The sequence below is a fragment of the Acinonyx jubatus genome, chromosome F2 (genome assembly GCF_027475565.1).
Source record: "Acinonyx jubatus isolate Ajub_Pintada_27869175 chromosome F2, VMU_Ajub_asm_v1.0, whole genome shotgun sequence".
In the NCBI taxonomy this organism is placed as follows: domain Eukaryota; kingdom Metazoa; phylum Chordata; class Mammalia; order Carnivora; family Felidae; genus Acinonyx; species Acinonyx jubatus.
In genome coordinates this window covers 13,217,681-13,243,342 of record NC_069394.1, presented here as the reverse complement: position 1 = coordinate 13,243,342, position 25,662 = coordinate 13,217,681, and the positions used below count along the sequence as shown (strand labels likewise).

General features: G+C 50.4%; 1 long non-coding RNA gene across 5 annotated transcripts in view; it reads left to right on the top strand.

The window, feature by feature from the left end:
• The first annotated feature begins 211 nt into the window (after positions 1-211).
• LOC106976892 (uncharacterized) overlaps positions 212-25,662 on the top strand; it is a 368,177-nt gene continuing 342,726 nt past the window's right edge. For 2 of the 5 annotated variants that reach the window (XR_008292652.1, XR_008292653.1), the window contains exon 1: positions 237-476. This is a non-coding gene — a long non-coding RNA (uncharacterized LOC106976892). Of the gene's footprint in view, positions 477-25,662 lie in introns of all 5 variants that reach the window. The other 3 variants (XR_008292651.1, XR_008292649.1, XR_008292650.1) reach the window with 3 other exon arrangements.

Here is a 25,662-nt window from a genome sequence, read left to right as displayed (position 1 = left end):
CCCCCCCCCCCCCCAGCGCCATCTGGGCCATCGGCGGCCACGGCCCGCCCCGCCTCCTCGCTCAGCCCTCCGCGGCTCCGCGTCCCGCGCGCTGCCCCGGCGGCGGGCAGGGGGTGGGGGCGCGCGGGGCGGCGGGGAGCCGGGGCCGGGGCGCGCGGGGCGCGCGGGGCCCGAGGACGCACGCGGCCGGCCGGGCGGCGCGCGCTTCCCCCTCCCCCGCGGCCCGAGCGCGAGCCGCCGTGACGTCACGGGCCGCCCGCCAGCCCCGCGCTCCAGCGGGCAGAGCGCGTGCGGCCGCCGAGCACATGGGCCCGCGGGCCGGGCGGGCTCGGGGCGGCCTGGACCCGGACGGGCGGCGAGGGGCCGCGCGCGGGGACGGGCCCCGGCACCCCCCGGGCCCCCCGAGAGGATTTCCACGCCGAGAGGATGTTGGCAGCGCCGGCGACCTGCCGAGACGCGGCGGGATCCACCTTCCAGTAAGTTAGAATTTTGCCCTCTGCGTTTCTGGGAACTCGAAAGCCTTGGCCTGGCGGGTTGGGATGCGCAATGAGTAGTTAGTTGGACGGAGGGAAGGGGCTTTCGGATTCCCGTGTGTGCTTGTTACTTTCCTCATCACCAGACTCAGAGTGGCGGTGAGTTTTGGGCGTTGGTGGGGGGGGGGGGGTGGGAGGGGTGGGTGCAGGGGGAGACATCAAATGGCCCAGGCATGCATAGAGAGAATTCCGGTTTTGTGCACTTGATGGGAGGTGTATTGTTACCTAATACCTAAGAATAGACCTCCTCCAATCAGTACGGATTTGGGGTCGCAGATGTGGTTTGCAGGCCCCTTTTGAGAAAGGAGAGATCTGTGAACCATATGATGCTCCCTCCATCCTTGACCATCCTCCTCCCCCCCCACTCCCCCCAGATGATTTTCGAAACTGCTTTTTGAAACTTTCTCTGCTTTTGCCTCGCATTTACAGATTTGTTGGGTGGCCCCACAGCCTTATCATGGTCATTCTTTTCGGATGGCTTGTTGGTTTAATTGTGTTTACCCACCCCAGACTCACGCGCTCTTATTTTCGCCAGTGTTGGGGGTGGGTATTGACTTTCAGGAAGGGCAGCCATGAGGCTGCAAGAGTCCGGTGCCCGGATACACTGTGAATTTTCCTGATGCTCTGTAAGCGTGGAATATTCTTCTGTTCGCTGGAGCCCCTGACCCCTGGCCCTTCTAGAAGATGAGAGAAGAGAGGAAATCTCTTGTGAGGGCTTTTAGGGAGAAGAGGGTGAAGTTTTGGTTTTCCTTTCTGGCCTCAGGTTTTCCAAAGAGAGCCTGGCAACCCCCAGCGGCCCACTCCACCACCCTGAGTCCTGGCTCCCGGAGCTGTTTTGCTGCTGGAGCAAGCAAGCCCTGGAGAAACGTGGGTTTGTGTGTGTGCTGGGGGGGCGGGAGCCTTGAGGATGTGGGGACTGTGTCTGCTCTGCTGTTAGTCATAGGATGTTGCAGACCTATTTTGCATACTGGCGTTGACAAGTTGAGGCTTGTTCACTTGACACAGTCCTGTGGTCACAGCCAATCTTTCTAAAACCCTAACCGGTGGAGAAGGTGGTTGTATGGATCTTCTGAACCCTGAGTGGGAACTTCCTGAAAGATTTATTAGGAGAGAAACCTTCCTGGAAGCAGCAGACGGACAAACAGAATCCCTGGCTGGGCAGAGCCTCGTGGCCTGGTCTCTGCTGTTGGAAGGGAGTCGCGTCTTAGAGGTGAGGACTGCCTCATGGTCTCGGCCGGTGGCAGACAGCCCGCCTGGAGTTCTGTGTGTGGGTCCGGTGATGGGAAGGTTGGGTGGGCCCGGTGCCGACCGTAATGCTGTACCCACCGAACTCCTAGAGGGGATTTAGTATGTGGTCGCATTGTTGTCGTGCCTGGTTAAGGGTGCTTTTTACTGTTGTTGTTGCTTTACTTACTTTTGAGTGCAGAATGTTGCATAAACCAGGCTTCTCTTGAAAAGTAGACAAAACCAGCCTCTTTTTTCGGATTTTCCTCTCTCTTCCTCCCTCTCCCCTCCCCCTCTCCCCCATGCTGTCTGGTGTGTGCTTTCTGTCCGTGGCTGGAGCTTTTCTGGGGTTGGAAAGAGGGAGTTCTTTTTCTCAGTTCTGAAATATCTGACCCCCCCCCCCCCCCCACTGGTCTCTGATCGCTGGTCAAAAACTCGGGTGAATTCTCTCTGTCCACATCCAGTCAATCCCTTGTGTTTTGGGTGTTTTTTCTGGAATGGCTGGCAGGCAGGCTGGCTGGGTTTGGGGCCTTCTGCCTGCCTGAGATGGACATTTCTCTCACAGCTCAGCTAAAGAGTCTCCCGGGTGATAAGTAAGTCGTCCCCCACTTCATCTTTGCGTTTGTGTCCCTGAATTTAGTCAGACCAACGGCCAGCCATCCTTTTCCTGAGGAAGCCGAGCACCTTGGATAGTTGCTGGTCCAGTATGTTTGTCGAGGTGGCCCTGGGTCTTGCCAAAGGCTGTACCCAAGTGTGCTTGCTCGAGGTCAGATGCTCTCCTGGATACTTGGGCTTTTTGTTTTGTATTCCCTTTCACAGGTAGCTGCAGACACATCACTCTCCTTGTTTTTGCTTTGGTTCTTGTTTTCGTTATTTTTCTTTCTCTCCTGATGCTGGTTTGTGATTTCTTTAAGAGACCAGGACTCCCTTGTTTATATATCCCGTGTCTGTAGGGGGACCCTGCTCCAAGGTGGGAACAGTGCAACAATCTGGAGTCATTTTGACCGTTGATGAGTCCCATTGACAGGCACTTCTACACTCTCCCTGCCTAGTAAACCTCAAAAATTCTGGGCCTTCCTGGAGAATATTGCTCAGATGGTCCTCTGATAGCTGCCTCTTCTGTCTCTCATGTTTTTCCAAGTAATCTAAGGAATTAATAGCAGGAGTAATAATAACAATGATAGTAGTTCCTGTAATAACAGGAAACTGTATATCATGTCAAGCATGTTCTTTGCATTTTATGCCCCTTACAACCTCACCAGGCAATTATAATAAAATGTCTAGCCGTGATGGGGTTCTTATTGTGGGCCAGCCTCAGTTCTAAATGCTATAAATATATTATCTCCTTTAATCTCCCAGTAATCATATAAAATAGGATTATTATTATTATTGCCGTTATTTTGCAGATGAAGAACCCACAGCTCAGAGAAGTTCGAAAAGAGCTCCTCTGGTCACACAGCTGGGGCACAATGGAGCCATCAGGATTCGGCCCAGGGCCAGCTCCCGGAAGTTAGGGGGCAGTGAAATAAAAAACAAGCAAAAGATGCTTGTTGGCCTGGAGCAGAAGGACATAGGAAGGATAGAAACCCCAACATCTTACCCAAAGACACCCCTTCCTCTGGCTGCCTGCCTCTTTCGCTCTGGGGGAGCAGGCTGCTTATAGTGCAGCCAAGGAGCCAGTACGGCCTTTAGTGTCTGGAAGGCTCTGGCCCCAGGGTCTGGGGAACAAAGCCTCTGGGGTCCAGGCAGGAGCCTGAGACATGGTGCAGAATCCATGAGCATTTGCAAAGTGCCACATCCAGGCACCCTGCCTGGCTTTGTGACCAGCGTTCAATTACGATCAACATCCACAGCAGATGGGAGATAGGGTTCTTCTGGCCAGTGATCCCATCTTCCCCTCCCTCACACTCCCCGCAACTGTTCAGGGTCCCTGCCGTTACCCTGAGTGTGTGTAACTCTTGTAGTTCCTGAACCTCTCCATATAGAGACTGTGGTGGGTAGAAACAATAACAGCATGGGTCACAAAACGCAGGACTTCCATTCACGAGGCCGAAATTGTCTCGGCCAATTTTTTAACGGCAGGATTCTGAATTGCCTTTCCTTTATTTTCTCTTCCTCTTTTGGGGGGGGGTGTGGGGGCACAGTGAAGGTATAGGGTGGTGTTTTGCTGGTGTCTGGTGGGTAGTCTGAGCCCCAGGATTCCTTGTTTACCTGCCTCTTTTTCCCTTGTTGACCCTAAGCAGCTTGAGAGTGGAGGGTGGAGTGAGTGGGGCCGGTGGTGTTCTTCACCTTCTGGTGGCTGCCACAGCCCTGGTACTTAGTTGAATCGGGTGACTGTCAAGAACTGTTCTGTTTTCAGGGGCGCCTGGATGGCTCAGTTGGTTGAGCGTCTCTAGATTTCGGCTCAGGTCATGATGTCACAGTTCTTGAGTTTGAGCCCCGCATCAGGCTCCTGGCTGACAGAGCAGAACCTGCTTGATATTCTCTCATTCTCTCTCTCTCTCTCTCAAAATAAATAAATAAACTTAAGGAAAAAAAAAAAAAAAGAACTGCTTTGTTTTCAAGGAAACAAGCAGCCCCCAGTCTGCAGTCGCTGTCTTAGCTATGAAACAGCCCCACATGGTGGGAAGTGAAGGGTTTGCCCCAAGGGAATGAACACTGAAGGCAGAGAAGGAAACCAAGCTGCAGCAGAAGGCATCTGGGGACATACAAGGGCTTGTGAAGACCAGGGTTACTTTGGGGCAAGTTGCTTCACCTCTGTAAGCCTCAGTTTCCTCATCTGTAAAATTGGGACGATAAAATACCAGCTTCACGGGTTGCTGTGCGGAGGAAGGAGTAGGGGATAGGAAGCAGGTATCCAGCAGAATATCTGGGCTCATAGTAAACCTTCAGTAAAAGTTTGCTAATATTACTGCTACAATTAATGGGTTTCATTTCTTCCTGTGGCTGCTTGGAGTAGTGGTTTCTGAATACATTTTAATGTGTAAAGGGAACATTCTGGTTACACAGATGATGAGATGGCAGTGACTTCATTAGAGGTCTTTGCAAGCATCTGAGAGAAACGCTGGCTGTTAGGAGTAAGAAAGAGATAAGAGATCAGGGAATCTGCAGAAGCAGGTCTCAGAAAGGACAGGGATGGGGGGTGTCCCGCACCAGTGAGCCTGTCTTTGCAGGTTACTTGTCTCTGCTGCTCTGCAGGGAGAATGGGTTTTCCCTCCCAGGGATGGTGCAGAGCACTTAGCACAGAGGAAGTAAGCTCTTGAAGAAGACATAAGAGCAGTTGTTGTTATTTATTATTCTTTAGGTCTCCCTTTTCCTGGTAACTTTGTTACTCTGCTCAAGATTGATTGATCCGTTCATTCATCTCCTGAGCAGTTGCTGCGGTTCTGTTCCAGCTGCTGGAGAGAAATATCCCTGCCCTCCTATAGCTTCCTTTCTAGTGCAGACCACACAGTGGGGGCAGGGTGGTCCCCAGGGGGAGATGTGGAACACGGGGAGACAGTGGAGGCGAAAATTGCACCCACTGCAGTGCAAAGTGGCCCTGGCCCCACTGTCCTGTCAGGCGGAAGGTGCTTTGCACAAGGCCTGGCATGCGGTAGTTACTATGTAAGTGGTAGTTGCTATATTTATACTCTTCCATTTCCCCTCCTGAGATTTTCCTCCATGGTGCTTGTTATGGACTGAATGTTTGTGTCCTTCCAAAATTCCTGAGTTGAAACTCCAACCTCCAACGTGATGATGGTATTTGGAGGTGGGGCCTTTGAGAGGCAATTAGGGATAGATGAGGACTTTAGGGCAGGGTCCTCACGATGGGGTTAGAACCTTTGTAAGAAGATATCCCAGCCAGCTTTCTTCCTCTCTCTGCGTGAGGACATAGAAAGAAAGTGAATTTATAAGCCAGGAAAAGAGCTCTCACCAGAAGCCAGTTTTGCCAGGATCATGATCTGGCTTCCAGAACTACGAGAAAGGAATTTCTATCGTTTGAACTGCCCGGTCTATAGTATTCAGCCCGCACAAACTAGGACAGTACTTATTACCCGATATACCGTATATCTGTCTTCTCTCACTAAATTGTAAATTCTGTAAGGCTGAGGGCTTACAATGCCTTCATTCATTGTCTTTAATTCCGCAGATATGTAGCCTGCAAATATGTGTGCCTGCTCTGTGCCATGCACTGTTCCAGATGGTGGAGACGCGTAAAGGAACAATAGAAAGGGGTTTCTGTCCATGTGGTGCTTGCGTTATAGCTCGGAGAGGCAGATAAGAAGCGGTAGACATGATAAATAAGGGCATTAATAGCGTCTTGGATGGTAACGTGTCCCCCGGGAGCAAGTAGAGCAGGTGAGGGTCTGGAGGGCTGAGCTGGGCTGCGGTGTTGACCTGCCTGGTCAGGGCATGCGTGCTCCATCAAGAAGCAGACACTGGAGCAGCCTTGAAGGAGGTGAAGGAGGCTCGTCTAGAGGAGGGTGTTACGGGTCCTGGGGAGAGCCCGCGTAGAGGGCGAGGGCATCGGGGAGCCTGTGAGATGAAGGAGCACCAAGAAGAATGAACTGGAGTAGCGTGAGCCAGGGGGACAGAGGCCGCAGGGGGAGCCGGGCGGGGAGCGGTCCGCAGGCCTCTCAGAAGGCGTGGTCTTTTTTTTTCTTTTTAATTGAGGTGTAATTGACCTATCCCATTACCTTCGGCTCTGGTGTTATCCTGTTCCTTCTGTGCCTTGTGTGTATCATGACATGCACCACAACCAGTTAACATCTGTCGCCTTGTGCTTGCCTTGGTAAAATGGGCCATTGAAGGGTTTTAGATGCAAACGGATTGGACGTGACTTAGCTTTTGGAGCGGTTGGTCTGGCTGCGGTGCACAGAAGGGCCGAAATCAGAGCCAGAAGCCAGGGCTCCAGGGGTGAACACGCAGGTATCTCACGCGCTTGGTCCAGGCAGGTAGCGGTGGACACAGCTTTACAAGTAACGGGCTTCTGCACTGGTCGCTGCTGAGTCCCAAGCATCTGAAACTGCACCGTCTGTCCCGTGGGGTAGCCACCAGCCTTACGTGGCCACTGAGCACTTGAAAGAAGCTGGTCTGAAAGGAGATGTTATGTACGTGTAAACTTTCAAAGACTTCGTATCAAGACCGTAAAATATCCCATTAATGAATTCTTTAATGTTGATCGTATATTGAAATGATACTTTGGATATATTGGCTTAAGTACATTATTAAGATCAATTTCACCCGTTTCTTTTAACTTCTTAAAAATGTGGCTGGTAGAAAATGCGAAAGGGCAGGCGACTCACGTTCTGTTTCTGTCGGATAGGGCCGTTCTAGAACAGTGCCTGGGATGCGGTAGTCACGCAGGGAAACGAGTGAGTGAGCGAGCGAGTGAGCGAGTGCGGGCACAGGGATGCTGCAGTGAATGAGAACCCAGCCCTGACTTGAAGAAGCTCCCAGGGCAGGAGAGAGAGGCAGATTGCTAAGAGGCAGCCGGGTGAGGGGCTCTCCAGAGCCTCAATGACCAGGCAGAAGTGGGTTTAAGTGGGTCCTGCAAACTCTGGGCGCTTTCTGAGGATTATAACCAAGGAGTACTTTTCCAAATTTTACACTTACAGAGAGAGAGAGACGACGAGTGCACATGGAGGGGTGGGTTTCAGGAAGGAGGTCCCTGAGTGGAGGATTCCAGTCCCTTGGCAGACAGAACTGTGACGGGAAATGTAGCTTTCCTTATGGGAAAGAGATGGGAGCTTATCCCGGGAAACCTTGGGAAAAGGTTGAGAAAAGTTAAACATAATTTCTTGAGTGAAATACAGTCAGTGTTTTGCCTTTATTGCTGCTGCTGTCTTTCTGGTGTACGTGTTTGCGTCCCGACTTGTCCCAGTTATCATCAGGTAATAAGCATTCCTGACTGCGTTGTATGCCCTGTCTGTGTTATTTTTATTGCACAGATTACATTTCTGCTCAGTGGCTGTTTCATCGCTCAAATAATCATTCTTCTTATTTGGAGGTTCAGCTCCATAATAGACTTTTTATATATAGTATCAAGGTTTCTATTCTTCAGTTAAATCTTTTTTTTTTTTTTTTTTTGTAAATCCTCAGTCTTAGGCTTATACATCATAGCGTCTCAATATTTTGAAAATGTTTAGTAACTATTGCCGCTCGTGAGATTGGCCCTGAAGCCAAGTTGCTGCTTCCTGGCGAGAGGTGTGATGTTTGTTGATGTCAATGATGCCTTGGAATGTCATTAATATTCATGTATCGTGTGTGTTACATGCCCGCATGTTTGTATGCAGCACATACACTTGCATTAGTTTTTTTTCTTTACTTTTATTTATTCAGCCACTATTTGTGGAATGCCCATTGGGTGCTGAGCATTGTTCTAGGCTTTGGGCATTCAGTAGTGATCAACAGATATGGTACCTGTTCTCAGGGAGCCTACTATGTAATGGGGGATACACAATGCATCCATAAAAAACCCCGTTATTATAAGGAATGTGAGAGAATATGAATAGAATAATGCGAGAAGATAGTTTATGTGGGATGAAAGGGTCAGTGTTGAAATCCTGCATTGCAGTGAGACACAGAGAGCTGGCTGGGAGATCACCAGAGAAGGAGCAAAGCACACACGGAAAGGGAAAGATTGATACCTGTGACCAGATATTAAAGGAGAAAGCACATCTAAGCACAAAAAGCTATAATAATGAGGATAAAGGGTTCCCCAAAGTCAGCAACAGAAAGCCAACCGACCTTACAGCAAAGTAGGAAAAAGACAGGAAGCGGTGCTTCTCAAAAGAAGAAAGCAAAGTCAGCAGGGCACGTGGAAAGAGTCTGAATCTCACTGGCCAAGGCGGGATCGAGCTGGTTGAGGTCTGGTGTCTGTCCGGCAGATGTCCTCTGCTTTGGGGCACAGCACGAGGCGTTTTCGTAAACACGCACACGGCTGGGTAACACCGTCGCTTAATCATCACTGTTGAGGAGCGGACCATTTCCATGGCCCCCAGACTCCCCTCCGGCCCCTTTCAGTTTGCTCCCCCCACCCCCGGCCGCTGACAACGGATACTTCCCTCTCTGACCTGACACTTTGGCCCTTTTCGCATAAACGGAATCAGACAGTGTGTTGCCCTCCGAGTCTGGTTCTTCTCTCGTAGCCTGAGGCGTGGGAGGTTCGGCCGAGTTGCTGCAGGAACCAGCGGCTCGCGGGTTTAGACAGCCCGGGAGCGGTCTGTCCACGGATGTGCCGCTGTTTCAGTGTTCATCCTCCAGTTGGAGGGTGTTTGAGTTGTTTCGAGGGGCCACATTTTTCATCGTTTAAAATGCTCCCGGAGTAGGAAGTCTGACTCAAGTCTTGGCGAGGCTGTGTGGCACAGGGTCCCCCGATTCTGCTCGCGAGCACGTGAGGTCGCCCTGAGAGATGGTTGACAGCATGAAGTCAAGTCAGAAACGGGCACAGCCTCGCTGCCCTGCCAGGCTGGGAATTCACAGCTCATGCTGTCTGTTACTTGAGGATACTTAGAGGTGGATGTGAGTGAAAAATGGGCCGGCAAGATTTAGATTGAACTCACTGTTGTTGTCATCTTGGGAGGAGAGAGGGGATGGGCTGGCCCTGAGGGTCAAAGGTACTTTAACTTGACTTTGAATGCTTTTTAAAAGAAGATTATAGACAGGCAAAACGCTTCCTGGAGGAGGTGACCCCTAAGCTGAGTCATAAAGCACAAATAGGAGTTAGTTAGGAGGGATAGTGGGGAAAGGGACTGAAACCCGTTCCATTTTCCCAGCTGGCTGCTTCTCTGAATGAGACGTGACTGTTAGGAATGAATCTGCAGATGCCAATCTTCTGGAAGAATCCAGTGATTCCTAACCTTCAGTATCGTTCAAGCCCCATATCTACCAGCTGCCTCTGACTGGAGAAACTGTGCTGTGCCCTGTGCCCAAGGTGTCCACAGGGCGGACAGCACTCAGCCTGGAGTTTGGTGTGGGTGAGGGCTGGGTTCTTGCCCAGCTCCACGGCTCGCATTCGCTGGGCTGTTCAGTCCCTGCTCACTGCAGGCCTGTGACGCAGCAGGTACTCAGACTAAAACTGGGGAGGCATTAAAGACTTTCCAGTCTTTGAGTTTCAGGATCTAGTCTGCCCTTTGCAAAGTTCGCTCTGGCCAGAAGGAGGGCAGGAGGACAGGCTGTGGGAGGTGGGGGTTCCCAGGAGGCAGTTCTGGAGCCGTGATGTCGATGATGTCTGGTCTTAACGGGGGGACCCAAGGCGAGAATATTGCATAACCAGGGTCAAGAGTGTCGGGAAACCTCCAGGTATAAAATGGGAAAACCTTATCGTACTGCCTGAACGGCGTCTTCCAAAACCATGTCCGTGTGCAGCAGTTACTGAAACAGTGATCTCCCCTTTCCTTGGTCACCTCTTGCTTGTTTAAAAACCCTTTGCTTTTCCTTTTTAATGACTAACTATGCAGGGAATGCCTTTCTGATTGAGAAAGCACGTACGGAATGTCTAGAGAGATGATAGGGAAGGGATAGTGCCTTTGGTGCGGGGAGGACCCAGGAGGCTCCGGCCAGGGGGGCAGCCTCCACGCTCCTCTCCCCAGGTGCTCCCACGGCGGGGGGGGGGGGGGGGTGGGGGGGTGGGGTGGGGGTGGGGGGTGGGGAAGGTGCCTCTGTAAAGGGGCAGGGGAGACAGCCTGCAGGTGGGGCCCCAGGTCCCTACTGGCCGTGTCCTCTGAGGACAGACCTGGCTGGGACAGTCTGGCCTTTGCCTTTGCCTGGATTTTTCTTATGGACCAGATGCACGAATCTGTTTTATAAGAAGCAATGCACCACAAGGCTAGGAGCTCTCTTTGTCTCCAAGTGGGAAGATTGGCTGAAGTGATCCCAAGGCTGCGTCCAGCCCCGGTTGGATGAATCATTACTTAAGTGGGGCTATGGAATAAACCCTGTCAGTATGAATGCGGGAAAGGGCCTGTCTGCTCCAGCTGCTCTCCCATAAATAACAGGGGACTTTCCACACAGAGGACCTTTTGTTTTTTTCTCTTACCTTTTGAAAAAAATGGGAAAAGCCAATCCGACAAGAGGGCACTCTCAGCTATATTAGGTAGAGTGTTCTTTGGAGACTCCTCGCCCAGGACACCACATGTGGACCGATCTCTCTGAAATGGCACTCTGATCTCATCCCTGCCTCTGTTCAAAACCTTCCATAGCTCCTTATCACTGTGGGATAAAGTCCAAGTGCCCCAGCTTATTTGGAAGGCCGCCGGCTACCTCTTCAGTCCCACCTGGATCCCTTCCAACTCTGCTCTCCAGGCAGAAGTCCTTTCTGTCTCCAAAATAAACACACACGTGGGGGCAGATGTGGCCCCTGAGCCAGCAGTTTGCATCCATTGCTGTGGCTCTGTCATTGCAGGAGCAGACAGGACATGCTTTTCTGTGCCCCCGGAGCCTGGCCGGGACCTGGCATGCCACGGGGGTTCTCCCCGCTTAAATCCTTAATGCTGCACCGGGGGTGAGCACCTCCCTGAAGATAAGGTGTTAACGCTTTTCCCTGTAGAACAGTTTGCCCGTGTTATTCTGAAATGCTTCTTCAGACCCTTACATACTTTTGTGATGGGCTGTGTGTGCCTGGAAAAGTAATTGCTTCTGCTATTCTAGACTGCTCCTTTCCTGTCCCTGTTCCCTCTCTGCCCCCTCAACACATGTTGGCTTTTTCTTTTTTTTTCTTTTTCCCTGAGGAAGCCAGTCCTTTTGCCTCCCGCTGGATCGGAACACGCGGTGTCGGTGGGCTGTTACTTAGCAGTGACGAGGATGGTTTCCAGGCAGCTCACCGGCTTTTGCCCTCCCGGTTGGTTAGCGATGGCTGATTTCTGCCAGGGGAACACACGTGATTTTCAGATTTCTCTTCATTTACAGTGAGCTGTCGTAGCAAAGTTGTTCAAGAAACCAACCAACCAGCTCCCGTGGGGAGAAAAGCCTCCTCCCGTTTGGGACAGCGTTTCCCATCTCATCTTTGTGAGCACCGCGCAGGAGAATCTCAACAAGGACGTGGTGGGCAGCCGCAGGAGCTTCCTGTGGGCCCGGACCTGCACACGGAGGCCCTGGGGAGTAACCTAGGGGAACTATGGAGTTCACAGCATGGGAGGTCTAGCCCCTGCCTCTGAGAGAGACAGAGCGAGAGCAGAAGCGCTGCCATGATAATGTAGCATTAATGTCGTTCTGATGCAGCATCATGGAACTTAGTATTACTAATTGCTGTATGAAAATCCTGTAGCGTAGATACCAAGCCCCGACTGTTGCACCAGTGTTAAGAACTTTCCCCACGTCATTTCATGTAAAGGATAAATATGAACTTAGTACACGTGGAGATTGCACTTGAGCAGCTAAATGCAACCACCCGGCGTTCAGTGCGTGTCTCACGTGCAGGCACTGCCCTGGGCTTGCGTTGCTGCGGGTGAGAAGAGCTGGGGGATCCCTCTGAGACCCTCCCCACCGAGTCCGGTGCAGGGATACGTACATGGGATTTTGTACGTGCCAACAGCACCAGAGTGAGTTGGAGGTTCTCGGATGTGGACTGGATGGTGCTGGAGCCCTGGGAGCCAAGCAGCTGACCACAAGGCAAGGCTTCGGGGAACAGGTGACTCGATGGGTCTCCGGGGATCGGGTGGTTGGTTTGGAAAGGCTGCTAGGTTAAGGTGAGAGGGGTAATGGATGGGGTTGGTGGGGTGGAGCAGAGTAGGTAAAGATGGGTTAGCCTTCACAGGGCTGATCTCAGAATGGGAACACTAATCGTCCTTCTGGGTGATGGCGAGGGTCTGTAGTGGTAATAGTAGTGTGTCACTGACAGTAGCTGAGCCCTCTGTGTGAGGGATGCAGTTGCAGGCACTTGGCCTGCATCAGCCCTGTGCTGCTCAGTGCTTCCTTATGCGATAGGGAGCACTGTCAGCTCCATTTTCCAGATGGGACAAGCTGAGGCTCAGAAGACCTGGCTGACTCGCCCAAGTTCATACAGCTCTTCAAAGATTGGAACCCGGGTCAGAGTGCAGAGACTGGCCCATGAACTCAGACACCCAGGAAATAGAAACCTGAGTCCTCTTGCTTAGATGAAGTTTCTCTTTATTCCCACCCCTGTCTTCCCATCCCCCTCTTCTGCACTTTCCGAAAGGGCAGGACAGTTGTGACTTCGGCTGCATCGTATAGATATCAGGACCCCAGGTCTCTGGTTCTAAGTGAGGCAATCTCTGGATGGAGATTGTGAGAGAAGAAGGACGAGTGGAAGTGGCCTAGGTGATGTGAATTGCGGGTTAAGGACTTAGAGGAATTGCTTCTTCTGTGTCATAAACCTGTTCTAATTATAGATAGGACTTGGTGGGGGAGGGGGCGTGATGGGCACTTTGACGAAGCTCAGCAGAGAGGAAACACTCAGGTGCCCAGCTCAGCCTTGTCCTTCCTCGCTCTCTCCCTCTGATTTCTGAACAAGAAACCAGGGGTGCTGCCTCCATCTGCCTTCCGGGTCACACCTGTCAGTGCCTCCGTGCACCTAGTGTGGGCAAAAGTAAGTGACAGCGTCCGGTGGGCCCTTCCTTCATGTCCCTGGCCTCGTGTCTGCCTCTGTCTCCCCAGACTCTGCCGCGACATAGCTGCGTGACCCTCACGTCTCTGTGCTGAGTTTCTTCCTCTGTAAAAGGTGACACAGGAGGAAACTGAGTTCAGATGAACAGATTTAGGGCGTGCCTCTTCCCTTCCAGGCACCACATCTGAGGCCCTGGGAACTCACAGTTTCTCTCAGAGGTGGTTGGGGACCTGCCCGTCCAGCAGGCACATCTTGAGGGGGCAGGTGGAGGGGCAGGCGGGGAGGAAGTGAATCAGGCCTGCCCATACCCACCTCTGGCTCCTTAAACCCGATGTAAACAGGAGTGGGGAACAGACAGCAGGACTGTGAGCCCTGCAGACAGGAAATGAGTTTTGTACTGTCTGTTGTCCTGGATTGCCAGTTTTCCTGGTGGAGAGTGGACCTGGGAGTTGAGAGGAAACCCTCTTGCTGATAAGGCCTCCGTACCTGATATATACCCACTTGCCCACTGTTCCCAAGAAAAGAGTTTCAGGGTGTTTGATGGGCCACCTCTGCACCTGTCTGGAACCCCCCAGTCAGTGGGGGTGGGGAGTGTTTTCTGTGTGGGGTCCCAGTGAGTCAGCCAGTGCCCAGCGCTCAGCGCCCTGGTACCTGGTAAAGATTGGGTGAGGGAAGATACTCGCTGATGGGGCAGTCAACGGCATAGCAGGGGTCACGGCGCGCCCACACCGGACGTTCTGAGCTATCAAAGGCCTGTCCAGGAGTTGTTATTGTTGCCAGAATAAATGACTAGCAAATGCTTTTGGTGGCAAACATTTGTGGTGACAGAACTGGCGAGCAAATTTCATGGGGCTTCAACATTGAGTCTGTTATACTCTATTGATGTCCACAAAAGAAGCGGATGGCATCGGTAGGCCAGTCGGGAGGCACGATCGTACGCGGACGCCTGTGACCCCTCCAGCTTGCTCAGGAACTGGAATGTGGCCAATGATCACTGTGAACTGAGGGCAAGTGCATCTTCTTTCGAGTCTCCCCTGCGCCTGGCCTTCAGTGCTTCTGCTGGAGGGAACCATCATCCTGGATTTGGGGGCTTATTACACCTTTGCTTAAAATTATTTTCACTACATGCATGAACATGCCTCAATACTGTACTGTGTTCTTTCCTTCTTTCTGGGCTTTACAGAAATTGCATGCCGTGCCTAGCTCAGTTTGCCACTGAACACCACCGTGGTAGGGCCGCGTTGAAGCACGCTGTTGTGGTCTGTTTCTCACCGTGGTAGTCATCTCTTCCATGATATGAACAGACGACTGTTTCTTTATTTGTTCTCTGGGGGCACATGAGTTGATTGTTTTGTTTTGTTGTTTTGTCGTTTCCCCCACACAAACAGTGCTGCTGGCCGTGGTCTTGTATGCCTCGTCACGCGCGCCCGAGTGTGTGTCTAGGGTGTTAGGACCCAGTGCTGCTTTCGGATTGTCCCAGAATGATAGCCTCTCAAAACCGGAAGGGATTTCTTTGGCCAAGTAGTTCACCTTCATTGGTAAGCTAAAAGGAAAGGTTCTTGGGTGGTGCTTAAGAGCTCAGTGCTGGAAGCAGATGGCCACAGTTTCCCTCCTGCCTTTGCCTCATTCTGTTACTTAGTTCATTGTGCAATGGCCTTAACTTTTCCCTGTCTCAGTTTCCTTAGCTGTGAACTGAGGGCAAAAGCCCAGATGCTTTTGAGGTTGAAATGAGATAGTGTATGATTAACTCATGATTAAACTCATGGTTACTTCTTTATGGTGGGCTCAGGATCCCAGGCAGGTTCACAGTCCTGCTGGACCACTGTGCTCTGCCAGATGATCTTGACCTGCCCAGGTGGGATTTCCCCTCTTCCTGTCCAGATTTCCCAGTGCCTTTCTGCATGGAATGTAGGAATGCAGGGCCCCTCCTGCGGTGGGGTATGTGTGTGTGTGTGTTTATGATTGCCCACGGCTTCCAGACTCCCAGCCAGGATAAGCCTTTCAGAACCAGATAAACTGATTGGAGCCTAATAGAATGCGCTCCTGAGAGGCCCCACCCCACCCTGGATGCCTCCCTGAAGAATAAATAGCCATGTAATTCCTGTGCTACTCCTCGCTTCACATTCCAGCCTTCAGGCCCAAATTATGGGAGGAGAGCAGGCAGATCACTCTTCCAGGAGAAGGACCCGGTTCTTCAGCAAGATTTATTCATTCGTTTATTGTGTCAGGCCCAGAGCCTGGGCTTTTTACTACTAGGGCCTCTGCCTGGCATTTTAAATAGTTCTGTTACTTGATGGCAGAGACCACGGAAAGCCATAGATAATTGTTCACATGCTTGAGGAGCAGGGAAAAGCATTACACAGCTTGATGAGTAAGAGTGAGGGCCTCCAGTTCATACATTGTAGGTTTTGGTCCCGCCTCTGACTTCAGAAGTCTCCCGTCTCCTGGGGAGGGTTACTCTCTTGAGCCTGTTTCCTCATCTGTGAATTTAGAAAGTAGATAGCACCTACTAGAGACTGTGTTATGAGGACTGAATGAGAGACTTTGTGCTTTCAGAGCTTCCCCCAGAGCCAGCATGAAGTAGGTGCTCAGTAAGCGCTGGTTATTATTGTTGCACCCAGGTGGCTCAGTCGGTTGAGCATCCCGCTCTTGATTTCGGCTCAGGTCATGATCTCACGGTTTGTGGGTTCGAGCCCCACCGAGGGCTCTGCACCGACAGCATGGAGCCTGCTTGATATTCTTTCTCTTCCTCTCTCTCTGCCCCTCCCAGCTTACATTCTCTCCCTCTCTCTCTCTCTCTCTCTCTCTCTCTCTCTCTCTCAGAATAAACATTTAATAAGTATATACGTGCTGGTAATTATCCAGCCAGCCTGTGAGCCCCAAATACACCAGTACAGGGTGTCGGGCACAATAGGTGGTCCGTAAGCAAGTGTTGGATGAACAAAGGTGTTTATTAGCGCTTCTCATTATGAAAAGCCCATTTATAAGTGTTGCTTCTTTTTTTAAATTCCTAGTTTTGGAGTCTTGGGATCCATGCTTAACCCCTGTCTCTGCAAAAATAACATTAATTGCTTCCCTCCTTTTGGACTCATGTTAGTGCACATGTAAATAGCTCCGACTGTATGCGAGCCTCCATTCTGAGCACTCTGCCTTTGTATTTAATCTATAGTTTAGCCCTTACTACAGTCTGTGTGATCAGTATGAATTTCCCTGTTTTAGCGACAGGGAAACTGAGGCCGAGAGGTAAGTGACTTTTCAAGGTAACAGCAAGGTAATTGGTAGGGACTGAGCTAAGATTTGAAGCCAGGCAGCCTGATTTTAGGATCTTTGCGTCTTAACTGTTATGCTTTCCTGCCTGGAGGTTATCTCCACCTCAGGGGCTCTGGGTAGTTGGTCGAGATTTGCGAGGTGGAAGAACTTGGGGGCACTTGAGAAGCCTATTAGTGGCCCCCCACCGGCAGCCACCCTCCAGGAGCACAGAGCAGTCTAGGGGAAGCCCCCTCCCCCCAAGCTGAACTGGTGGGGCTTGCGAGTGGAACACTAATGTCCCTTTGTCCGTATACCACAGATCGCCTGTCCCGTCTGGCAGCTCCAAGGATCCTCCACATTCTTTTGTCCTTCTGGACTGTCAGTGGATGGAATATGGTTCTAAGGGTAGGGCCGAGCACGTGGGGTTTAGAATTCTTTGCCTTTTTTAGTGGTGTGGTTGCTCCTTTGGATTTTGCTCTGTGCTCCCAGTGCAGCCTGTTTGGGGATGAATCCCAGTGTAGAGGATAAAGGCAACTTCTATCCAGTCACCGACCCCTCCTGCAGACCTGACTCATGCTGGACAAAGGCTACCTCTGTGTGGCTGGGACCTAATCAGTGAGAGTGGATTAGCGGCAGGATCCTTCCATTTGTTCCAGTGGGTCAGGGAGCTCAGGGCACACACCCTCCCTCCCAGGCAAGAACGGAAAACTTCCAAGTTGTGCCCCTCCCCCTCCCAAATTGACAGTGTGGTTTTCCTTGTGGGAGTAATCAATTATGCCTTTTAAGGATATCTCCCAGCTGTTGAGTGGTTTAAACTTCCAGATGTTCCTTTGCCCAGGAAGCAGAGAGGGCTGGATGACTGGATCTCTTTAAAAGTTGATGCAAAAAAATCAGTGACTTGCCTGTGACCCCCAGGGGACATGTAGTATTTCCTTCCAGGCAAAGAAGCACCCATTTGCTGGCTCGGCCTGGGTGAGGCATTTAGCAGGTAGTAAATGAAGACAGGTGACCTGGATTTGGAGGCAGGAGGCTGTGTGCCCCTGGCCTGAGCCGATGACCCCTCTGACCCTCAGTTTCTAAAGCTTTCAACGGGGGGCACTTTTAAAGAACTACAAGAAGCATCGTCAGGTACAAGCCAGAAGGGTCTGTGCAGACATTAGCTCTTACCGTCCAAGGTGGTTGTCCTGTATCTGCCGACGGAAGGAGACAGAGATGAAAGTCTGTACTGACCTTTCACCGGGGGACGTGGAGGCGCAGAGGGGTTGGGTTTGTTTAGGCTGTAGCTGGGCCTGTGCTCTCCAGTGTGGCCGCCAGTGTGGGGCTGCTGAGCGCTTGACACGTGGAACCAGTCCAGATTGAAATGTGCCGTTAAGTATAAAATGTCCACTTGATGCCTAAGTCTCAGAACAAAAAAGAGAATATAAAGTACCTTCAGTGGTTATTCATATTGATGACATGTTGAAATGATAAGAGTTAGATATATTAATTTAAATAAAACACATTATGAAAATTAATTTCTTTTTATTATTATTATTTTAAAATTTTTTAATGTTTATTTTTGAGACCGGGCATGAGCAGGGAAGGGACAGAGAGAGAGAGAGAGAGACAGAGACACACACACACACACACACACACACACAGAATCAGAAGCAGGCTCTAAACTCTGAGCTGTAGGCACAGAGCCGGACGTGGGGCTGGAATTCACGAACCACGAGATCCTGACCTGAGCCCAAGTCGGACTCTTAACCGACTGAGCCACCCAGGCACCCCTAACGTTTATTTATTTTTGAGACAGAGACAGCATGAATGGGGGAGGGTCAGAGAGAGAGAGGGAGACACAGAATCTGAAACAGGCTCCAGGCTCTGAGCTGTCAGCACAGAGCCCGACGCGGGGCTCGAACTCACGAACCACGAGATCCTGACCTGAGCCCAAGTCGGACTCTTAACCGACTGACCACCCAGGCGCCCCTATTACTATTTTTTTAAAGTAGGCTTCATGCCCATTGTGGAGCTCAACACGGGCCTGAACTATGACTCTGAGATCATGACCTGAGCTGAGATCAAGAGTCAACTGACTCAACTGACTGAGCCACCCAGGTGCTCCTCTTACTATTTTTAATGTGGCTGCTAGAAATTTTTTAATCATTTACGTGTCTGTCGTTATATTTTTGCCGGACAGTGCCGAGCTAGACTGTTAACAAGAACAGTGGGCTTCAGAGTTGTGCTGTGTACAACCTGCACAACCATATGTGGCAGGCCTATCAGGTCTTGACAGACTTCTTGGATGTAAATCCTGGCTCTAGCAACAATTTGTTGTGTGACATCGGTTAAGCTGTTTGACCCCTCTGAAGTACAGTTGTTCTATCTGTAATGTGAAAATTGCAGTAGCACCTACTTTCCTAGGGTTGTTGGAAGGATTAAATGAAATAATGCATATAAAGTGCTTAGAATACTGTCTAACCCCTTCTAGGAACTCAGTGAGTTTTGGTTGGTGGAATTGTTATTGTATTGGCTGTTGTTTTTTAGGACCTGGAGACACAGAGATGGAACGACCAGTCTCACGGGGGAGCCAGAAGCAGAATACATATAAATGTAGTGATTAGTAGGGGCCTAAGTGCATCCGGGCAAATGAGGAAACATTCCCACAGATGTGGAACTGTCAGGCTTGCTGGGCAGACGGGATGGCGGGACGTGGTGGGCAGATGAAGTGGCACCTGGTCAGATGGCTGGGAGCCGGCTCAGAGTGGGGGACCACAGGAGGAGCTGTGTGCCTGGGTGAACTGCAGGGGGGCACCTAGTAAAGGAACCCCAGAGAAGAGGGGCCAGCTTCTGGAGATTCGCCATCTAGAGCAAAGGAAGAATTCAGGGCCAAAGAATGACATGACTGGATCTGGACATGAGACCCCTCCGCTGCTCGAAGGAGGTGGTTTGGGAGAGAGCGCGTGGAGTCTGTGGCATGCAGACCAGGAGAAGGAAGCTCACTTCTTTCTCTCTCTCTCTCTCTCTCTCTCTTCCTTCCTTCCAATGTTTTATTTTATTTTTTTGGGAGACAGAGAGAGACAGAGCGTGAGCAGGGGAGGAGCAGAGACAGAAGGAGACACAGAATGCAAAGCAGGGTCCAGGTTCCGGGCTGTCAGCACAGAGTCCTTCAAAGTGGCGTTTATAGTAATGATCCTGCATATGTCCTCCCTTCCCGGTTTATCCTCAAGAGTAAGATGTTTGGAATGGTTGCTTCAGCTGGGAGGGGGGAGGGATTTGGGTTATTGTCCCGGGTTGTTGGGGAAGTGTGTTCGTAACAGGCTACTGGCCTGTCCCGCAGACAACTGCTTCCTATGGACACAGAGTTCTTTAAACGTATGCAAACAAGAAAGAGAGATGAGAGGATTCAGTTAGGAAGCTCCTTCTCATAGTATGTTTGAATTCAGAGTCTAGCACCTTTTTAGAAGAATTGGGTTTTTAATTAAAATAATACAAACACATATTTAAAATCAAACGGGAAAGTCTGATATGGAAGAACCAGAATCCTCTGTCCCCTCTTGCCGGTTCTCAGTCCTGTTGTCAAGGGAACTGGGGTGGGGGGTGGGTCAGTATCTCTAAATAATAGGCCCAGTTGCCTATCTCCACGGCCCCCCACCCCACCCCAGACCTTTTTTCCTAGGCCTCCCTGGTATCTTATGACTCACAGTTGCTGAGCCTGAGATATCAGCATGCCTGCCCTTCCCTCTTCCACCTCCCTTTTTCTGGCGTCTATATTTTCATGTTGGCAAGGCATGTAACATTCATATTCTCTCCCACATCCATAATTAAGACTTCTGTGCTTTATCCTCTGGATTAAGTCTAAAAGTTGAAACATTGGGAAACAACGTTTATAAGATTGTGCCTCTAAATGGTCTTCCCTGCACATCCAAGCTGTGGATGCTGGTCACGTGTCCTTTCTGGACAGTCTGTTTGTCCTGGGATTTCCAGTCACCTCTTCCTCTTGGAACTATGTGGCTTTTTATTCTGAGAGTAGCTGCTTTTTGAACTCTCACCTCCGCCAAGCCCCTTCCACCCTGCTTCTCAGATTGCTCTCCTGGGGACCCTCCTACCCCCTGCTCTCTGTTTGGTTACTGCGGACCTGCCTTGGTGTAGATGGCTCCTGGGGCTTTCCTTCTGTGTTCTCCATGGTCCTACTGGGCCTGTCACCTTTTACTGGATTCCTCCGTCAATCTCTTTCTAAACACATTCCCTTATTTTGCAGGATCATGTAGCTTGTTAGCATAATCTGTAAACTAAATTGTTCTTGATCTCATGTCACACCTGTTGCAGTTTTGATCCAGGAGCATGGGTCATCATATCTTTCGAATAATGCCGATTTGTATTTTCCCTGTGGAGAACTTGGGAGAGGGAAAACTCCCTTAAGAGTGTAAGGAAGAAAATCGTGTCAGTGTATTTCTCTGCATTTTCTTTCTCCTTTCTTTGCTTATTTCTTTTAAATTTGAGATCACCCAATGTCCACAATTTCACTGGATTTTTCTCTTAATGTAATAGAATTACTTCCACATGGCGTTAAAAGCAAGCTTTTAAGTATGATTTTTAGTACAATGTAACGTAGTGGCCCATCGCGATGAGGGTTTGTCATTCTCCCAAATGTATCTCTAATTTTGAGTATGAAGAATATTTTTTTGTTTTTGTCTCATAACTAGCGCTGAGGTGAGTGTGTGTACGTGTGTGCATGCACACGTGTGCAAATAAACCTATTTTCATCTTTCAGATTTCCTTAAGATTTCTGGATGTGGAATGACTGAGTCAAAGGTTCTAGACACTTTTAAGGCTCTTGATATGTATTTTTTTTTTTTAACGTTTATTTATTTTTGAGAGAGAGGGGAGGGGCAGAGAGAGAGGGGGACAGAGGATCTGAAGCAGGCTCTGTGCTCATGAACTGTGAGATCATGACCTGAGCTGAAGTCAGACACTTAACCGACTGAGCCCCCCAGGGAACCGGTTGGTTTTGCCAGATTGCAGCCACAAGATGATGTCAGACATTTTCCCTGGGTAGAGTTGCTTCTTCACTAAGTTGCGTTTCTGAGGTCAGGTTGACGTGGGTCTTGTCGAGGGGGAGGGGCTTATTATGATTTGGGGTTTCACTGAAATACCCCATTCTTTGCTGTTTGGAAAATAGGAACAGTTCTATAGTCCTGCAGTGAAGTTTATGCCCTGAGGTTTGCTGGGGCTGAGTGGAAAGCCCTGGCTTGAGCCTTAGGACCAGTCAATGTGAGTGTCACCTAAGAGAACTTTGGAGAGCCACTCGGCTTCTGTCAGCCTTCTTTTCTCATTGGGTAAGGGTAGGTTATGATCCCCACTTTGGAGTTACTGGAGCGTGAAACAAGCTAGTAGAAATCTGGCTGCTGAGGAGGGGACCACCATATCCCACTTTGGGGATGCTTCAGTGGAAATCCACAGCATGGATCTTGGATACACAACTAAAGGGTTTAGGCTTTCCCTCTGATGCATTTGGTTAGCTGTGTGTTCCTGTGGTCGCTCAGCCTCACTGGGGGTACGTGGCTTGCAGCTCCTCCTTGTCGTGTGTGTCCCCCAAAACCATGAACACGAGAGAAGCCCATTTGCATCCGGGTGACCTACCACTCACCAGCTGTGTGACCTCAGGCAGGTTGCTTTGCTTCTGGGACCTTGGCTTCCTTTCCTATGAGATGGGAATAATAATACAGGCCTTCACTGCTAAGGTGTTTGTGAAGGTTGGATGAGACGGTGCCTGTAAGTTGCTTGGCCTGGTGCCTGGTCCTGGGAAGTGTTCAGCAAAGGCCAGCCGTTAGCACTAGCACATTCCAGCAGATCTGACAGGTCCCCAGCGTGGACTCGAACCAACGTGCAGGCTAGCTTCTCAAGCTGATTGCTGGTGGCCTTGGCAGGTAGGTACATACTTTAGACTCTTCAGAAGTCAGAAGGGACCTATCCGAGCTTGTCATTTGACAGATGACAAAATCAGGCTCCAGATGGTGAGTAGTTCTTTTGGAATTTTCTCACTGTTCCCATTTGTGTGTAAAAGGAAGAACACACACACACACACACACACACACACACACAGACACACACACGTGCACAGACTAGATCTGGAAGGAGGCACAGAGAAAATGGTAATCACGGCTTGCTGAGGAGGCTGATGGGCCTTCTGGGGGCCGGAGGGGAGCGGAGCATTGATTCTGTGACTCTTCATTTTAGTGGAAATTTTTACCATGTGCATGTCTTAGTTCTTCAATCAATAAAAAGCAAGTTCTTAAAAATCCACCAGGTAGTAAAGGATCTTTGAAAGCCATCCTGCTCGCTTCGTAATGCATTAATAAGAAGTGAGAGGAGTATTCAGACATCTGTTTGTTTCATAGCTGTCCACCTGAACCCGCATACCTGAATCCCGGACTGGACGGCTTTCTTCTGGTCCCACAGACTGCCTGCCACTGCCTTGCTGGCCTTCCTTTCCGCCTTCCAGAGTCTGCCAAACTAAGCCCTGAGTCTTAGACACCCACCCTACGGTCCCCAGACAGCTGACCATCCCTGTGTGGACGGCCTGTGTAGGGGAGCCCCGGGCCTGACGGAGCAGGCCTGAGGCTGGGGGCCTTGGCTTCGGCCCGGGCCCCTCCCAGCGCAGAAGGAAAAATCTGTGCAACCTGCCCCTTATCCTCCTTTGAACCAAGTCTTGTTCCAAGAATTTCAGAGCCGCTTTGCTTGTATGGCCGGGTTGAGCTGTTCCCCCAGGCCCCATGCACGGAGTTGCAGCTCCCTGGAAACATTTCTTTTCCCCGTTTTTTTCTGGCACGTGGATTTCTCACCCCACCCCAGACCAAGCATCTCAGGGGCCATTTGAGTTGAGCCCTGAAGGAGCATCTTACTGTGAAGCCTGCCTCGGTAGGGAGTGGAGGGGAGGGGAGAGGAGTAGGGGAGTGGGAGGGGAGCCGGGGGAGGGGGGCTGGTGAGAGCAGAAAGCCTAAGACCCTGATATTCCTCCCTCCCTGACACCTTTTATCTTCATCCTGGCCCGATGGCCCCCTCTTATTCCCCCCAGGTCCATTGTCACTGCCCATAATCCAGGTTGTTGGTGCCTAGTTAACCCTCTTTGGAGGTCTGATTCAGTGGTTGAGCAATTTTTTTCTACCCAGTGACCAATTGAGGACACCCAAAAGTGTTTATAGGCCCACTTTTTGTTTACCCATTCAAAATGAAAATAGCCATATTGATCCCACGGCCTGGGGTGGGCAGGGGGTGGCGAATCTCGTCACCACTTTGATTCTACGCTTCATTAGACAGAAGGCTGTTAAGAATGGCCAAGGCTTTCTGGCCATTAGCACCTGGGCACATTTCAGCAGAGCGGAGCCAACTTCTCTCCCCTTTTCATTCTCAAGGTAGACCTCAGGCCAAAGGAATCTTGCTGTTTCTAGTTCCTCATTGTACAGATGAAGGAAACTGAGGCCCAGAGCAGATGTGACATTTCCCGAGGGAGAGACTGTAAGGTTCTGCTCAGGTGAGACATTATTATTGGTCACAACAACAACAACAACAACTGTAACAATAATAATAAGAAGAAGTGGCAATGGCAGCCCCAGAGTGTGAGGCTTTGGTTTTTCAGCCAGGATGGTGAAGCCTGGTGGCTTCTCTCTCCAGCAAGGCCTCATGAGGCCTGTGGTGTTTGTATTTCTCATTGGCTAGGGACGGATTTTGAAATTTAAATGATAAAGCAAACGAGCCCTGTTTTCATAGAAGCTTCAGAAAACTTGTGGAAACCTCTGCGCAGTGTTTTTGGGAGCCAAGATAGGCCCAGTTTCCCTTTCACCGTGGGCAGAGAGGGACATTAAGGACAGTCCGTCGGTAGAGAGTGAATGACTGCATTCATCTTGATTAAGCTCAGTGAATTAACGAAAGGATGGTGTATGTTCTACCAAACTCACCCTTTTATGTATGTGCTTGTGGCCAATTTGTCTTTGCTCGAAATGGAAAGCTGACAAGATGGGCTATTTTTTCCTGTTAAAAATAATTACACGCCAGATGCCATTCCAAGTTCTGCGCCTCAACCAGTTAAAGATTTTTGGATCTTTTGCCCAGAATGCCTGTTCAGAAGGTAAGCTTGTTAGCATCCGAGCCAAGTATAATAATAATGATTCAGGTCAGGGACTACAAAGGACTCTGTGATGAGCAGAAAAATAATTATTGCATATAATGAAACCTTTTAAATGTATATATCAGAGATAGGGTGGTCCCCGCAGCAAAGACTTACGTTACAGCCGTGGAGCTAAGCCTCCATCCCCCTCTAAGTCTGTTCTTAGAAGCCAGCTCCTCTCTCCCTGGCAACCACAGCTTCCCAGAAACCCTTTCTGATAGAACAGCTGCCAGTGGGCTTCAGACGGGGAGGACTTGAGGTGTGGCTTCCAAGGCTCCGTTTTTGGCTGCGTTGCGGAAAGAGGGTGACTGCTCGGGGCGAAGAGCCTGCTTTCTGGAGCCTGACTAGGGTTGACTCTGCCACTTACTAGCTGTGTGAACCTGCGCGGGGGTCATCACTTTCCCACCTGTGGAGCGGGAGCCGGAATGTGGCCTTGGCAGGGCCGGGGCACAGACGGGACTGGAGGGGAGATGTGTCAGGTGCTGCATTGGTCTCCTGGGGCTGCTGTGACAAATGACCACAAACAAGGTGGCTTCCAACAGCGGATGTTTATTCTCTGATGGTTTTGGAAGCCAGGAGCCCGAAGTCAAGGTGCCACCGGGCCATGCTGTCTGAAAAGGCTCTGGGGAAGAACCTTTCCTTGCCCTTTCTAGCATCGCATCTGGTGGGTGCTGGAAATTCTTGGCAACCCCTATCTTAGGCCATCGTTTTCACTCCCGCCTTCACTGTCCTGTGGCCTGTTTATCTGTGTACACACCTCTTTTTATAAGGACACCAGTTGAGGGAGGTGACCCCAACCCAGGGTGACTTCATCTTAACAAATTACTCTGCAAAGACTCTATTTCCAAATCAGATCATGTTCTGAGGTTTTGGGGACACGTGAATCTTGGAGAGACATTATTCAACCCCGTAGACGTGCCTAGCATATTATTGCAGATAACATCCTTGTGGATGACAGCATT